Raw genomic sequence first — 16,947 nt, forward strand, 5'->3', positions numbered from 1 at the left:
TAAAAGTCACAATGATAACTGGTAAAATTGATAAAACACTTTTTTCAGTTCCTCTTTAAGTTGATTTTTGCTGTAAAAATTGCCTCTCGTTGATTATAATCTAATAGGTAACAAAAGGAAACAATGGAAAAAAGATTCATATACCTATTGTTTGAGTGTTTTTTTAATCATTTATCAATCAAGATTGTGTTTGTTGAATGTAGGTTTTTATATGTGGGCGGCTAGAGGTAAAATTCATACAACTATTATCCAAGAGGAGTCTAAAGTCCAGGGATTGGATACCAGTATTTTTTGTATGGGAACGATAACAGGATTTTTTCGTTCTTTGTCAATTATTTAATTTATAATTGGGCAATCTAATAATACGAAGTTGTAACCTAAAAATACAACTAAGACCGCCTGTTGTTACCGGGTTCTATTGTTCCACTAAAATTTCTTTGTAATTTTACATGTATGTAAGATGTATGATTATTGGTGCAATAAAGAATATTTATTTACTTACTTACTTACTTACTTACTAAGTCCTACTTTTTGAGTACAAAATAATTCAAATGCTTATTTCAAAGTTTTTGCAAAAAACGGGATCTGATCCCTGGTTTAAAACATTTTTAAATTACTTATGTGCCGAGAATCTCACAACTGTTCCAAGGATGCATTAAACACACAATGATAATGTATCTTTGGCATCATTTGTCAGAGAGGGACAACATGATTTGTGACCCCTCATTACTTTTACTTTTAATGCTGCAGGTCCTTGCACCACTTATTTAGTCAAAATTGTCAAAGCTTGTTTAGAGTGCATAACATTATGGTTGCATTAGGAATGAACAGTATTACAACCTACAATTTAATACATTCACTGGCCCCGACGCACATATGCGTTAACTGTCATACAAGTTTGTTCCTAGGCCACGCCCCCTGGCAGTGAATGCGTTAAATAATGTCCAATTACTCTTCTTTCAGATCAGTCAAATACACATTAAATACAATTATGCTAGCTTATTATATTTTATTCTAAAAATTTTACGCTTAACTTTATTTAACCGTTAAGGTTGACTGAACTGACTGAAATTGTTCTTAATTTTAATATTAAATGCAAATACCATTGTATAATACTTGCTTAAATGTACCTCAATTTTTTGTGTACTTTACTAGTCCACAGAGATTGTTACCAAGTAGCAAATAAATATTTATCAATTAATTTACAAAAAATATGTCATTGCAAATAAAAGTGATACTAGCTTCATTGGTTTGAACAAAAAGAAAAATATTTACACTACCAAACATAAAAAAAAAACAATAACCAAATACAAGCAACAAATAGCAAAGTCAATTTTTTTATGTTTAAAAGCATACTAGTATTATGGTTGTAGTACAGTAATTGAATACAACTTTTAATGTAATGAGAATTTATTGCAGATTAAAAATTATATTTCAATTCAACAAGTAAATTCTTTCAGTGGGCGTGTACAGATTTTTACATAAATTCTTGAATTAGAAAAGTCTCTTACCTCGCCTAGCAGCGCCGACAGCTCGATGATGAAGTAAACCCAGTGGCTTATTTAACCAAAATATGGTACTTTAACATTAATTAACAAAATTATTTTGACGAACATAACTAGCACTTAATCTAGACGCCGCCACTATCATTTAACTACACTCGATGACTAATTTAGGTTATAAATATAGCTGTCACTTGGTGAAACAAAATGTAGAACCCAACATTGTCACGCTTCATTTGTCAAAGCAGTAAGAACGTAAGGATATGTGACGAATTTAAACATTGAAAATTCATTTGTTTTAGAATTATAACAACTTTTCACTAAATGGTACGTATAAAACGAGATATTTAGCATTTAAAATGAATTTCCTTCTCGTTTGTTTCACATAAATCTTCTAAGCATTTAAAATTCAGAGCATTCCTGATTCCTGTAATTTTTTTTTTCTTTGTATGGACTTGAGGGCGACCTGTAATGTTTATGGACGCTTCAATGTGTCAAATTCAAAATGGTCCGTCCATACCATAAAATCTGTAACAGACTACCGCACCGCGCCACGACCCTGGTGTGATCAAAATATCTCTCGCTCTAGCTTATCGGCATCCACCTTACACACTATCGATACGTGCGCCACACCGCACCAAGGTTGAGGTGCGGTGCGGTAGCCTGTTACGGCTTTAAAACCTGGTTCGGACTACGACGTCAGTAATTAAGTTGAGTGGCGAGCATTACTTACGTGTCTGAACACCAAAGGTCGAGTAGATTAGTAAGTGAATTAGTCGAGTGGATCCTCGGTAAGAATATTGCAAACTCAAGTCATTAATGCACTCTAGCCTGCGGCTGTCATGCATTGCATCTAATAACCTCGTATGCAAAATTTCACATAAGGCCTGTCCAGACGGGAACAATTTTTCGCCAATCTGGTTAAATTGTCCGATCAAATCAGGTGGTGCGGACGCAAACGCCAATCTGGCCACTTTCACCAATTTTAGATTTATGGGTCATTAGAGCGCTCTAAATTAAAAAAAAACCCCAAACGCGAATACCTGCGTCAAAAATTGGTATTCTTGTATACGCACCAAAGAGAATAATACTCGGACTTGGTCAAGCAGATCTTCTCAGTAGAAAAAGGCGGCAAAGAAAAATGTAGGCGCGAAGGCATATCGTAAATTTTTAAGAAAATTTGAATTTCGCGCCTTTTTTACTGACAAGATTTGCTTGACCATCTATAATCACACACCCGCACCGCACCTCTTTTCGATCGGACAATTTAATCAGATTGGTCAAAAATTGTTTCGCCTGGACAGGCCTGAACCCCCCCACAATATTAAGAAATATATTTAAAAAACTTATAACAGAAATCGGACCTACTCGACAAAAAACAACAATTGGAAAAATGGATGAAAAATTTACGTTATAAAAAAATTATAATCAAATAAAATATGTAAATGAATGTCTCCCATTTTATTAATTTTGTTCTTATTTATTTATTATACTTATTTAACGTGCTGTATTAATTTATCGATCAAAATATTTTCTACTCTCCCATTAACATTTCCGAGATATAATGCTCCATACTATCGCCATCTTGTGTTGAATAGACAGACTAAGAGCATTTATACAGTGCGCTTCTAAGCCATTTGTAGTGACTTATTTGTGCCACTACTTGATAACAGATGGCAGAAGAAGTCTTAAGCGCACATTGAACAGTTTAGGTAAGTATGTGTTTTGATAAATGTCTTCTGATTTCAAGGTCTGGTATAATCCCGTGGACATTTTACCATAAGGCGAAAATAGGGGCAATTCTAACTGAGAAGTAAAGAAGCAAGTAAGTAAGTAGGTAGTAGGTACTTATTGACTTGTAATAGAGCCTTTGAAGCCTACTTGCGGAATACATTTTTGAATATTTACCTTGAAACCCGCTTTCCTCAGGACGTTTTCCTTTACCAAAAAATGATATTAAATATTATTTGATGATATAAAATGATTAGGTATCGCTACCAACGTATCCATTGTTTGTGTCCGGTAATGCGAAATAAATATCAGTCATCCAGTCCAGTACCATGAACGGGTTCTATGCCTTGAAGCCCTTTTGAAGCTATCTATTTTGTTCATCGTCTCTGGATTCCCCATAAAACTAGTTTCGTGCTCCGGTCACCGATGAATGTGAATTGCAAGTACACACCTACATTAAGGATGACTCACGCTAGACCGGGCCGGGGCCGGGCCGGAGCTTCCGGCGCTACGTTTTCTATGGAAAGCACCGCGTGATCACCGATCAGCCGTCATAGAAAACGACATGTCGAATGTCTCGGCCCGGGCATGGCTCGGTCTAGCTTTAATCATCCTTTGTGCGATTTATACGTAGGTATATAATTACTGTAATTAGGTATGTAGGGATCAATAAGTTCGGAGTATCAGAATAAGAGAAATTTGATAATACCTACTTTATATATATATTATCATATACTTAATAGTATTTTTTCCTTATCCGACGTTCCACCTGGTTTGCACCAGTAGTGACCATGGATGACTGTCACTGCTGGTCACCAATGGCGTAGTGTGAACCAATCTTGCCGTGGGTGAAAACCACATATCTGTGAGGCCCTTTTAAATGTGTTTTCGCAAGGTAAAAAAAACAAGGCAGCTGAGGTAGGGTTGGCTTTGCGAGGCTCTCCTAAGTGCGAGGCCGTGGGCGAAGGCCCCGTTTGCCCACGCCTAGCTACGCCACCACTGTCACAGCTGGTGAAACCCAGCTGAAACGTTGGATAGCTAATATAATTAAATTATATCGAGACCCGAGAATTTCTAAATACATACGTGTACAACACGCGAGAGTTTAAAATGTTACCTAATTATAGCGTAAAATTGTATGGGTTAATCGGTCAGTTACTTAATAACATATATAATATACCTATCTACATACAGTACCTTTTCGATGATTCTGATATAGCACGTTGCAAGGACGTGGATTATCGCCACCTCATTCATTCGATTGTTATATCGATAAGTATATAAATGTAATTAATTTAACAAGATATGTTGTGTTCATATTTGCAATACTTTATTAGCTAGTTGGATACTCTTCCAGATATACCTCTGTGACATCTATTGTTACAATATGAATTATAATATGTATATATGCTACAGTTCTATAAGTATTTAATTTTTATTTGGTCTTAACAATAATTATTCGGTTTTGTGCGGGACCTTTCAACTTTTAACGATGTCTTAGGTAGAGGTAGGGTGCGAAATGTATGTTTAATTTTACAATGTAGGTATACATTAGAGATGCCACGATTATTCGGTAACTATGCGGTATTCGGCCTATTCGGCCACTTTGCCGAATATTCGGTATTCGGCCGAATATTGCCTACTATTTGCCCGAATACCGAATATCTATTGCACCTACCTAAAAAGAAAAATTACACGAAAAATAACTAAAAAGTAGGTATATTTAAAATGTATTCTTGGAAAGTAGTTAAATACGTAGATATGTTTTTGAGCATTTGTTGATTAAAAAATATTTTATTTTTAACACTGATTTATTTATTTATTTATTTATTTTAAACTTTATTGCACATACAAAAAGTACAACAGGCGGACTTAATGCCGGTATAGGCATTCTCTACCAGTCAACCATAGGGCGAAACAGAAAAGCGTCCATGTGGGTGCAGTGAGAAATAAACAGAAAAAAAAAAAACGTAACTTTTGAGCGAAGTTAAATATCAACATTCTAAATAACACTGATCTAATTTGATTGACTCTAACTACATTAATTAATTCTGTTCAACATAAAAAATACCTATATCTTACTTACGGCCCCGACACTATCATGGATACTGACATTACTTTGACGGAATGACGTTTTTAGTGATAGTGTAGGGAGTGTCATGAAGGAATGACGGCAAGAAATGAAGTTTATTTTAATAATTTCCGTCAGTATTGGAGTTATGTCAAAGTAATGATACTAGAAATGACATTATACTGACAGTGAATTGGTTAGAATGATGGAATCAGAAATGACAGAAAGAATGATGGACGATAATTAAGTTATTAAACATTTTTAATATTTTTGAAGAAATGTCAAAATAATGACATTATACTGATAGTGAGTGGAGCGCATCACTCTAAGGTTGCCTCCAGAATCTCGCGAACTAAATTGACAGGTGAATGTGCACAAATGATACCACAGTTTGGCCAGTGCTGTTCATATCGATATTTTCAAAAAAGTTTGAATTAGAGAATATCGCGAGAATTCACCGCTAGCGGCGCTACTGTTGCTCGGTCAGTTAAAATGTATCTTTAAGTAATTTAAGTTATTTTACAAATGTTATTTGGTATTTCGAAAATTGTAAAATTGTATAGTAATAGATATACAAGGATATTGGATAAACATATTGTAGGTAATTGAATAAATATTTTATTATATTTATTTTGTTTTATTTGTTAGGAAAACTTACAGCTAGAGTAACAAGTTTTAGGTGATAACATAGTAACGGTGATTTTGGCTACATAAAAATACAACAAAAAGGCCGGCCCAGACAGGGAAATAAGATACGAGTAAGTTAAGATTTCTCATTTAATTTGTGTGGTTTGGACGTAAAAATTAAATCATCTCGGTGATCCCTATTGCTTCGATCGTAAAGATCAGTCCCTAAACTGGACATTCAAGTTGACAATTAGGTCAGAATTTTAATAGAGTTAGACCAAAAAAAGTCTGTAGCGATTCTGATAGCCCACGCAGTGTAAGTATTATTTTAAACGTCAATAAGCTTCTATGAAAGTATGACGTATTAAATAACAGTTGCACTGCGTGGGCCATGAAAATCGCTGCAGACTTTTCTAGTTCTAACTTTAATTATGGATCAATCTCATCTACCGGCCGCATTGTATAAAATTAAATCACCAATTTTAGATTTATGGCGACAACCGCGAGCTCTTGAAATAAACAACTTGCCCCCAAACCTGCATACTAACATTGAAATTTGTCAGTTTCACATCCGCACCTTCTGATTTGATCGGTAACGTCACAATGTTACAATAGAATCAACCACTTTTCTCGTCACATTCATACAAATCGAAATCGTTTGTGACCCCTTTATAATTATGACATGGATGAATAGGTAGTAAGTGCATTTCCTACTTATCGATATCATTTTATCGACATATACCCGTGACTATTTTTTCTTTGCTATTCCTGGTATCATTTTATTTGTCAAACTCATGTCAATTTAGTTCGCGAGTTTCTGGAGGCAACTGTAATCCCTCATTCCGTCATTTAAAGTACTTTAGAAGAAGGTTTTATACTAACAAGAGTCATTACTGGGGTTTAAATCAATAAGTGAAGTATACTGTCGTATATAAAAAATAATGTTGTTGTTGTTAAGAAATAATAAGGTTTTTAAGATGCCCAAATGATTAATGGAAGTGATGCCTCGGATAAGATCCGCAGTAAAACATTTCACCTTTGGAGTGCAAGGGTCCTCTTGTTACTCTAACCTGGTTAATGGGAACTTGATAGGATATTGAAAAGATAAGACCAAATATATGACATGCAATTTAATACAATTCGCTAACTACTACAATGCACTCCGCTTTAGGGCGGGCGCTGCTCAGAATACAATCGGTTTCTCTAAACTGTCGGCAGTTATGGGGTGACACTATAGTAAACCTTAATCTACGATCGCGAGATGAACGAGACGCGGAGTCTTGGCCAAAACCTGGGATAAAAGTCTAGTGCACTCACGGGTACCGAACGTAGCTATCATCCACAGGCCCGCTGGTATTTAACGCAGCAGGCGGATCGCTGACGGTGGGCGACGGGCGTTCCTCAAGCTCCGGCTTTGGCAAGCCCGGGCGAGAACGACCCGCGGCGCTCAGGAGTTCCACAAGAAGAACCCGCGCGATGAGACCTTGGGGTCGTCGGACCGCGGCAAGGCTGTCCGACACACGGCTCGCGGGACAAGGCCGTGCCCTACGGCTTGATGGTGGCGCCAACGTGATGCGCCTCGGAGCCGATAGGCCACGCAAGTGAAGGGGAGGCCTGTGCGAAGCACCTCGGGATCGCCAGGCGGCACGCAGTCCACAGGCCTTGGAAACTGCGCCCTGCGGTGAAAACCAGCGTCCCCACGACGCTCAGCACATCAGGGAGCGCGCAACGGCGCACTTTACATATATCCCAATCTTCCACCGGCCAGGGCAGGCGGCGGAAGGGGGCGAGGCGGTCTATTTCGATATTCAATTAGGAACTGTATAAATGCTAGCGTGCCCCAGTACCAACTCACCCATCCCTCGTCGATTCTAGAAAAATCCCCAGCCCTCCGTTTCGATCCATATCGACGCATCAAACGTCAAACCAACTTAAACCTTTTCCAAATCATATGACTCTCTAAAAAATATTAATGCTCATTAATACTTGTAATATTTTAAGTGGTTAATAATAATTACTAATAATTATATTTCTATCGTACGTTTCCTACCTTGTTTCATTCAGAATACCTTCTTTCCGATGCGGTAACTAAACGCATAGTCTACTCTCTGACAGTTCTCCTGTCACCTTCATAATCTCTATTTATGTTTCATAAAAATTCCGAAAATGATTCTAAAATACTAATTAAATTAGGAAGTGACCTATTTGAGCAGTTGGGGTAGACTAGGAGGATCATTTTGATATGCACGAAGCCAGGTTTGGTTCAATAACCTCCGCGCAATTTGGGTGACAAGTTCCGTTCAAGTGGCATACTCTTTAGACTTGTTTCTTCGAAACCAGCTAACCAGGAGGCAGGATATGCTAAACAACCTACAGCTGAGAAGGTACATTATAGTTTTACATAAGTGTCATACTCTGGTGTATGTTATTTTGTTGGAAATGCGACAGTCATGTTGTACCGGTTATCTTGTATGGAAAAACATGTATTTATCCTAGGCAAATACGTAGCATCGCTACAATACCTACTCTATTATCATTGCTCTAAAGTTTATTTTCACTTGACTCTTAAGAAAAAAGGAAAAAATGTCTGCATTGCGATGCACAAAGAAAATCTCTGTCCCTTTCTAAAAGTTTCCATACATGAAATAAAAATTAAAAACCTTTTATTTTATGTTGTTTACAACAATTTAATTATATTTTTACCGGGAAACGCGAAAATCTAAATTTAGTTATCTGCCTCTTTATCGTTCGAATATGCAAAAGTGAGGATGATGATGATGAAAAGTGATAGAGAGGTTAGATAACGAAATTTCGTGTTTCGCGGTAGACCCCCAGATTGTGATGGATTGTGGTAGTGGCGCCCCCTACGCAGAGTTTCAAGTAATATTCCCTATTCAGGGAAATAGAATAATATTACGCCTCTAGCACGTACTGGGGGCTTACCGCGTAATTTCGTTTTCTGCCTCTTTATCACTCTTGCGTATTCGAGCGTTAGAGACTGATAACGAAATTTCGATTTTCGCATTTCGAAGTAGACCCTCTGAATTTGCTAGTGGACCCTACGCCGACTTTTGCGTAATATTCCCTTTTGCGTTTTATTTCGTGCATGGAGTTCAATATATTTTTTAAAATATGGTCAACATCCCTATTTTGTATATTCTGTATATGGCCTTATATAATAACATGTTGTAAGTATGCATCTATCCTATAAGTAAACTCTCTGGTTTATGGCATTATTTATAAACGCGTTACTGGCCTGAATTAGCTATGAATAGTTTTGATCTTCTCGTTTTGGTCTTTATCTCTCATTTTGACTTATGTATTTGTAAGAAGGATAAAACATATTAACTAAAGCTTAAAAAGTTTTATGACTAATTGAGAATGAATAGTTAGTGTTTATGGTTGAATGTTCCATATAAGACTATCCCGTTCGAACTTGCTTTATGACGGACTCTTTTTATGCCTCCTTACTTCGAACCTCCACAGATATTGTTTTTACTAAACGTCAGGTCAACCGCAGAAACCCCGACTAGTTTTAATCAGCAAAATCCTAACCACTTTTTTAATAATTAATATAATTATGTACAAGTATTAGTATTTCGGATACCCCAAAAACCTGTGTCTTAAAGTGGGCTATAATGGTTTGTACAAAATAAAACGAAAGAACATGTACATTAAATTACAATGAAACAACACAATAAATTGAATATAAACCAATCCAGTACTTACGGTGCACGGAAATCTCAACGCTACGACTACACATATTTCGTCGGCTAGAAGACTGGCGTCAACTAACAAACAAGTTGTTTTGTTGCTGTTTGCGAGCGAGAAAATTCGAATAATGGCGCGAACTTTTAAATTTTAGCAGTGTTTTAAGCTGTTATTTTATATTTTATCGCTTTGATTCACTTTACCGGATCCGAGACCGGATCCGGTGAATTTTGCCGGATCCGGTATCTTGAAAAATGTGCCGGATCCAGCCGGATTACCGGATCCGCCGGACCGGATTGCAATCCCTACATATCAGGTACCTTTTTTCTTAACCAAATACGTATACATTCTTACATAACAGAAGAATCCAGTAGGTACAGTCAGCGTCGTATAGTAGGTAGCATCCAAAGTATTCAAATAGTTCGGTACACCATATAATAGGTATGTATGGCGTACCGAACCATTTGAATAGGTACTTTGGATGCTACCTCCTATATGATGCTGATTGTACTTTAAGAATAGTTTGATTCCCGGTTCGTGGTAAGATTAAAAAGAAAATATTTGGATACATTTTTTAACTACCAATCTTTCACACAGTCATGGCGCACGCACGCACGAAAAGGTTGAAACAAATAAATATTCTTTTTAATTAACTATTTCTTTTTCTGCATTTTTCTGGCTCATCGGGCATAGAGTTGCCACAGTACATAGTATAATTACGACAGGTTAGAAATATTTGAATCGATGATTGAATAATGTCTTGGTTTTGTGTTCTTCAAAACGTACACTACAACATAGCTAAGAACGGTTAGGAAAATAATAACTTAAAATTCCCCGTGAAAGGTAATGATGAAAATACTGATAGAAATACTGATAAGTGTGTGGGGAGATTTAGGAATGTCATGACCTGACTGGACCAAACGCTGCATGGAGCGTCATGGAATTTCATGTCATTGCTAATGATAGTGTCGGGGCCGTAACAAACGCTGTGCTTAGTTGGAGAACAGTTTTCAATTTTCATATTAATTTTTTTGTGCCTCAAAATACTCGCATGTCATGCTGAATATTCGGTCGCCGAAAATTCGGTATTCGGCCAAACGAGCGGCTGAATATTCGGTATTCGGCCAAATTCACTATTCGGGGCATCTCTAGTATATATACATATATAATAACATGTATTATTGTGTGTGAAGACCATCTTGAGTCTTTGTAAGAGAAGGTTTTAGTACCTAAACATAAATTTGTAAGGTTCTTCCATCCTTAATATTTTTTTAAACAGGTAGGACTGGTTTTTGGGTCTGTTCATATAAACTTGTTTTTTACAAATTCAAAATTCCGTTAATAGGTACGTAATCAATTTGACTTATAATTCAATAGCATACTTAAGCAAAATCTTGATTTTAAGTTAGGTATTATTTTAGTGGACAACTTTTAGATATTGACACAGAATTTATACTTGGTCAAGCAAATCTTGTCAGTAGAAAAAGGCGCGAAATTCAAATTTTCTATGGAACGATATCCCTTTGCGCCTGCATTTTTTTAAATTTGTCGCCTTTTTCTACTGACAAGATTTCCTTGACCATCTACATTTATTCTACTACCATTAGTACTACGGTGGTACTATTATAGTACTACCGTAAAGAAAAGACACTTCCAACAAAACTGAAGTTTGATAGCGATTCAGGGACGAATCATGCCATCCATTTCTGATGTATAGCACTATCCCCTTTGGCTATTTGGGGTTGTCAAAATTCAAGTCATTATCTTATCCGTGGTCGTGCATTGTGCACGCAAAAGGACATCAAGTGGTGGCAACCCTAATATCTAGTATCCCCCTACTGGTTTTACTATTAAAGTAATAGTAACATCTTCTAGTAATAAGTTATCTTCTTATCTTTCACTAATCCGGGGCAGCATCGTTTGGTATTCTAGTTTATTACATAGGTACTAGGGAATGCAATCTCGATCTCGCAATTTCAAGATCTCGCGAGATCTCGCACGAATTTTCTAGATTCAATCCCGTTGACAGGAAATCTCGATTTTAGCAATCTCGGTCGGGATCTTGATTAATATTTTTGAGATATCGAACGAGATTGAAAGATTGATCCGTGTGAATTACTTTGTTTTGAGTAATCTTTTTGACCTTAGGTTCATGTTGTTCAGGCAGTGCAATTGTAGGTATGCGGCCGGCTTTAGCTGACGATAAATGCACTGTGGCGCGCTCTGTGCGGATAAATCGGACGAACTTAACGTACCCAGTCATAATTATTTATTATTTCTGCTCGCTTACCCTACATTTTTTTGTAAGTTGCTGAGTGCTTGTCAAAAATATCAACTGAGCATGTTACTGCCTATGCTTAGAATTTTGTAAAATTAAAAATAATTAATACCACTTTTTCATAATTACATGCAAATTAGAGCTACATACATATTATTAGTTTTTAGGGTTCCGTAACTCAAAAGGAATCTCAAATATATTTTTTTTATAATTTTATATGTAATAGTTTAGAAGTTATTTAACAAAATAGGCAAAAAATGACCATTCCCCCCCTTAACTCCGATACTACTGGGTCTAAAATTTTGAAAAAAATACACATAATAATTCTTCACCTCTAGATGACCTATTAGAAATCTACAGTCAAGCGTGAGTCGGACTTAAGAAAAAAAACGCGGTTGGGCTGGACACAGCCGTAATGGTTTACGTGAAACGTGGTGTAACGTCGTGAAACAGCTTTTGCGAAGGCCGAAGGCCGAGCTACGCGTAGGGTTGAAGGCCAGTAGCGTCCCCCAGAGACTTTTTGAAACGCACGGCCGAAGGCCGAGTTGCGGGAGGTTAGTGCTCTTCAAACACAGAACAATTATAGTACAAGTGTCTGAATGCGAAAGTCGAAGGCCCTGAAGGCCCGGAGCCTCTGACATGTGCATGCTTCCTGCAAAGGAGATCGTCGATTTTTTTCTATCTTTTGTTAAGCGATTGGGCCCGATACCTATAGATTACTGGAAAAACGTATAGGAAGTCTGCAATTAAGCGTGAGCCGGACTTAAGAATAAGAATTGCGGATAAGCTCTATCAGGGCCACAACCGCAATTGTTTACGTGAAACGTGGTGTGGACAGCTAGTGCGAAGGTCGAAGGCCAAGCTCTGCATTGGGTCGAAGGCCTGAAGCATCCGAGAGAGGTGCGCCTCCACGTAAGGTTGAAGGATGAGCTGTAGGAGGTTAGTGCTCAAACAGAACAAATAATAATAACAAATTATTGGTTTAAGTACGAGTAGCTAAATGAGAAGGCTGAACTACCGTATATCAGAGGGTCTACCGCAAACACAGAAGTTAGCAAATAGCGGAGATTTCTCTTTTACTCCAATGAAAGCGTAATTAGTGTGACAGAGAGAAATGCCAGCAATTTGCGAACTTCCATTTTCGCGGTTAGAGCCCTGAGGGGCTACCGCGATAATCCAAATTCGCAAAATGCGGGGATCTTTCTCTTTTACTCCAATGAAGGCGTAATTAGAGTAACAAAGAAAGATGCCCGCAATTTGCGAACTTCGATTTTCGCGGTAGTAGCCCTGTTATCTTGAAATAACAGAGATCCGCCTAACCCATGCAAAAAAATGTAGGCACTATGCTTAACAAAATACTTGAACTAAATTAAAAAAAAATATTGCGTAACTATCCTCTGATACATATTTATAGATTATTAACTATAATATAAAACCTTATACATATAAGATAAAATAAAATAATCTTATACATATAAGATATATTTTATTTTATATTTTTTATAGACGGGTATAACGCAAAATTTATTTAAAAAATTATTTATTTATATGTGTTCAAAACGCTGAAATTTTAAATATTATATCCTCTGATAGCTCAGTTAAAAATTACGGAAAAGCCGCCTAGAAGCCTAGCCAGCCGTGTGTGGAACAATTGAATGAACAGTTGAATGTACTTTAGAACTTCGCTTTGCTCGCTTGTTCGAAAATGTGAGCAGTACGGAACCCTTGGGACGCGAGTTCGACTCGCACTTGACCGGTATTTTTTTTAATAAAAGTAGTTTTTTTTATTAAATGTTGATTAATTTGAAGATCTTCAAAATAAAACATGACATAGGTAGGTACTCTAAATAAGTAGTATATACGGAATTCTTAGAGATTTTTGCTCAAAATAACATATTTTTAATAACTTCGTCAAATCTCGATCTCGTCGATATTAATCTCGATCTCGAAAGTGTGACGGTCGAGATCTCGAAACACCCTATCTCGATTCAGATTTTTCGTGCGAGATCTCGAATCGCCAATCTTGGTCCGAGATTGCATTCCCTAATAGGTAGGTACATACTTAGGTATTTGGTGGTTGGTATTTAGACTTAGATATAATTTATTGTAATGTTACATAAAATAAAAGGCATATAATGAAAACAAAAAAAAATGGGTTTTATAAAAATAAAAATGATAAATAACCTGACTTAGTGGTGGCCGCGATAGCGTAATATATGCATATGTTACCGGCCAAACGATTTTGGGTCAAACTAATTTGTCCTGAGCCAAACCAGTTTTGTCCAAGCACATTGAGAAAAACTGGGACGGCCTAGTTTTTCCTGAATAGGCCTTGATTTATAATCATTAGGTAATAAAAAAATATTTGCACAAAAAACGATGAAATTTAAATATTTGGATCGGTTTTCATAACAGGTAGATTTAGTAGGTACTTTAAATTCAATCCGGATTAAACTAGTTAAAAATCGCAGGTTTCACAAGTCTATCTTTCTATACTTTAGCAACCTTTAAATATTCTGTCAACAATTCAACATATTTTTTTCTACCTAGGTATATGGTTACATTTTTATACTACGGCGTCACTTTTAAAAGTAAAAGAAACTAGCCATTCGTACTTAAAAGGACTTGAAACCGGATTTCTCGATTGGGTTGAATCTTTCTTACATACAACTAATAACATTTCAATATGTGCTTGAATTTGAAAGGTGGGATAAATAAAAAAAGTTTTATTATTTTAATTGAACATTACAAATAACATGTTTTTGAACATAAGACTAGCTACATAAATTATTTTTAGAAAATTATAAAAAATACATTTTTTTCATATAAGTAAATATATAACAAGTATTATTATTGTATAATTTTAAATAATTTATGTTCCGAAATAGGCAATTTATGTATTCATTTATTTTTTTGGATTTTTTCAATGTTAAATCATATTAACAATATTGTACTCTTATTATAAGTTTAAACCCGCATCTTATTTTATCTACTGCATAACTTGGTATTTATGTCATATTATAAAATTACTGGCTTACCAATGAGCATAATTTTTATGATATATTACTTTTTTTTGATAGTTTGATTCATTGCACAAGTTTGTATTTTTGTTGTTTTATTAATTAACTTTAAAAATAGCTATAATGATTTAAATCCATATATATGTTGTTTAATAGCTAAACATTAATATATAATCAGTGTTTTATAAGTTGCAAGACCCCTACTTGTAATGCATGTCATAAGTTACAAAATGTTAGGTATTGGGTCCGGTGACTACCCAATGGTATAATTATTAATTGCTGTAATTATATACATCAATTAATATAATATTTAAATATCCAACGCAGGCCAGTTAGGCCAAGCAATAAGAAGTTATAGAGGGAAATGCTAGGAACACAATTTTTGACTCCGTAACTTTGTTTGGACTAGTTAGGAGGTGAACATATCAAAAGTCCCCGGCCGTAGCCCCGGTGCTGGGGGGTAGAAGGGGGGTAAGAAGGTCGAATTTTTCGGTTTTTCATTGATATCTAGGAAACTTTGCGTCTTAGCGACATGACTACTAAGACAAACCGAAAGCTGATAAAATTAGTTACAAGTTTTATCCAGTCAAGTTTTTCGATATCTTGAATAGTTTTTGAGATACCCACTCTTGAAAGTTTATTTAGGGCTTTCAATTTTATCTTGATATCTACATTAGTGAAGCTGCTAGGCCGTGTTTGGTATCATTTTCATATAAATCGGGGGTGCTGAATTCATTTTTGGTATCACATTGACACCATTCCTAAGAAAAAACATATAAACATTAAACAAATACTTTTTTTTTCAATTCGTCTTCACGCTTAAACCGCTCAACCGATAATTGAAATTTGGTATACAGATATATCGAGTCCCAAGACAGGACATAAGATACTTTTTATCTCAATAATCATCCTTTAAAGTTGTGAAATGGAGTATGGGGGGAATTCAACTTCGTCGACGAAACTGAATTCCTGAGGTTAATACTGCTTAAGGTAAGGTTTGAAGTCATGTTTGGTATCATTTTCATCTAAACACATATGTATACCATCCTAAATTTCATCTAAACCGGTTCAGCGGTTATTGACTCCCCATACAAATTTCCACCCCACTTTTCACACCCTCCAAAGATGCTTTTGGTTATAAAAACTATCCTATGTCCTGTGTCGAGACTGAAACTATTTCTATACCAAATTTCAACGAAATTGGTTCAGCGGTTTAAGCGTGAAGAGGGATTTTCAAAATTATATTTTTTTAAAATTTTGGTTTTACTTGGGAATAGTGTCAATGTGATACCATAAATGAATTCAGCAGCCCCGATTTATACGAAAATGATACCAAACATGGCCTAACAGCTTCACTGATGTAGATATCAAGATAAAATTAAAATCCCTAAATAAACTTTCAAGAGCGGGTATCTCAAAAACTGTTCATGATATCGAAAAACTTGACTGGATAAAACTTGTAGCTAATTTTATCAGCTTTCGGTTTGTCTTAGTAGTCATGTCGCTAAGACGCAAAGTTTCCAAGATATCAATGAAAAACCGAAAAATTCGACCTTCTTACCCCCCTCTACCCCCCAGCACCGGGGCTACGGCCGGGGACTTTTGATATGTTCACCTCTTAACTAGTCCAAATAAAGTTACGGAGTCAAAAATTGTGTTCCTAGCATTTCCCTCTACAACGTTTTTTGAGCATTCATTTCCTGAACTAAGTCCAATGGACGTAGCCATGCGGTAGAATGATATAGCAACATCGCTTGTTCCCGCTAACGCATAAATGCGTCCCTCAGACTGGCCCACGCTGGCCCAATATGTACAGGCCCCTGTAGGGGCCTTTAGGTGTAGCGGGGCAATCCTGATTGCAGGAAATTTCTACAAAATAAAATATCTTCCATCTTTTATATTATTAACAACAGTGCCATCTATGTCCAGATAGAGGAAAAGCTTGTTCACAATTGTTCACTATAGATGGTTTTGATAGACTGAACCCTCTCTGATCTACGCGGCTGC

At 36.3% G+C, this 16,947-nt stretch overlaps 1 protein-coding gene across 1 annotated transcript in view; it reads right to left on the reverse strand.

Annotated features, from left to right (window-relative positions):
* Positions 1-1,784, reverse strand: part of LOC134666006 (very long chain fatty acid elongase 7-like) — a 45,352-nt gene extending 43,568 nt beyond the window's left edge. Inside the window, exon 1 of the mRNA XM_063523083.1 lies at positions 1,512-1,784. The gene's annotated coding sequence lies outside the window, so the exon portion shown is untranslated. The remainder of the gene's footprint in view (positions 1-1,511) is intronic.
* Between the last annotated feature and the right edge of the window lie 15,163 nt (positions 1,785-16,947).

The sequence above is a fragment of the Cydia fagiglandana genome, chromosome 7 (genome assembly GCF_963556715.1).
Source record: "Cydia fagiglandana chromosome 7, ilCydFagi1.1, whole genome shotgun sequence".
In the NCBI taxonomy this organism is placed as follows: Eukaryota; Metazoa; Arthropoda; class Insecta; order Lepidoptera; family Tortricidae; genus Cydia; species Cydia fagiglandana.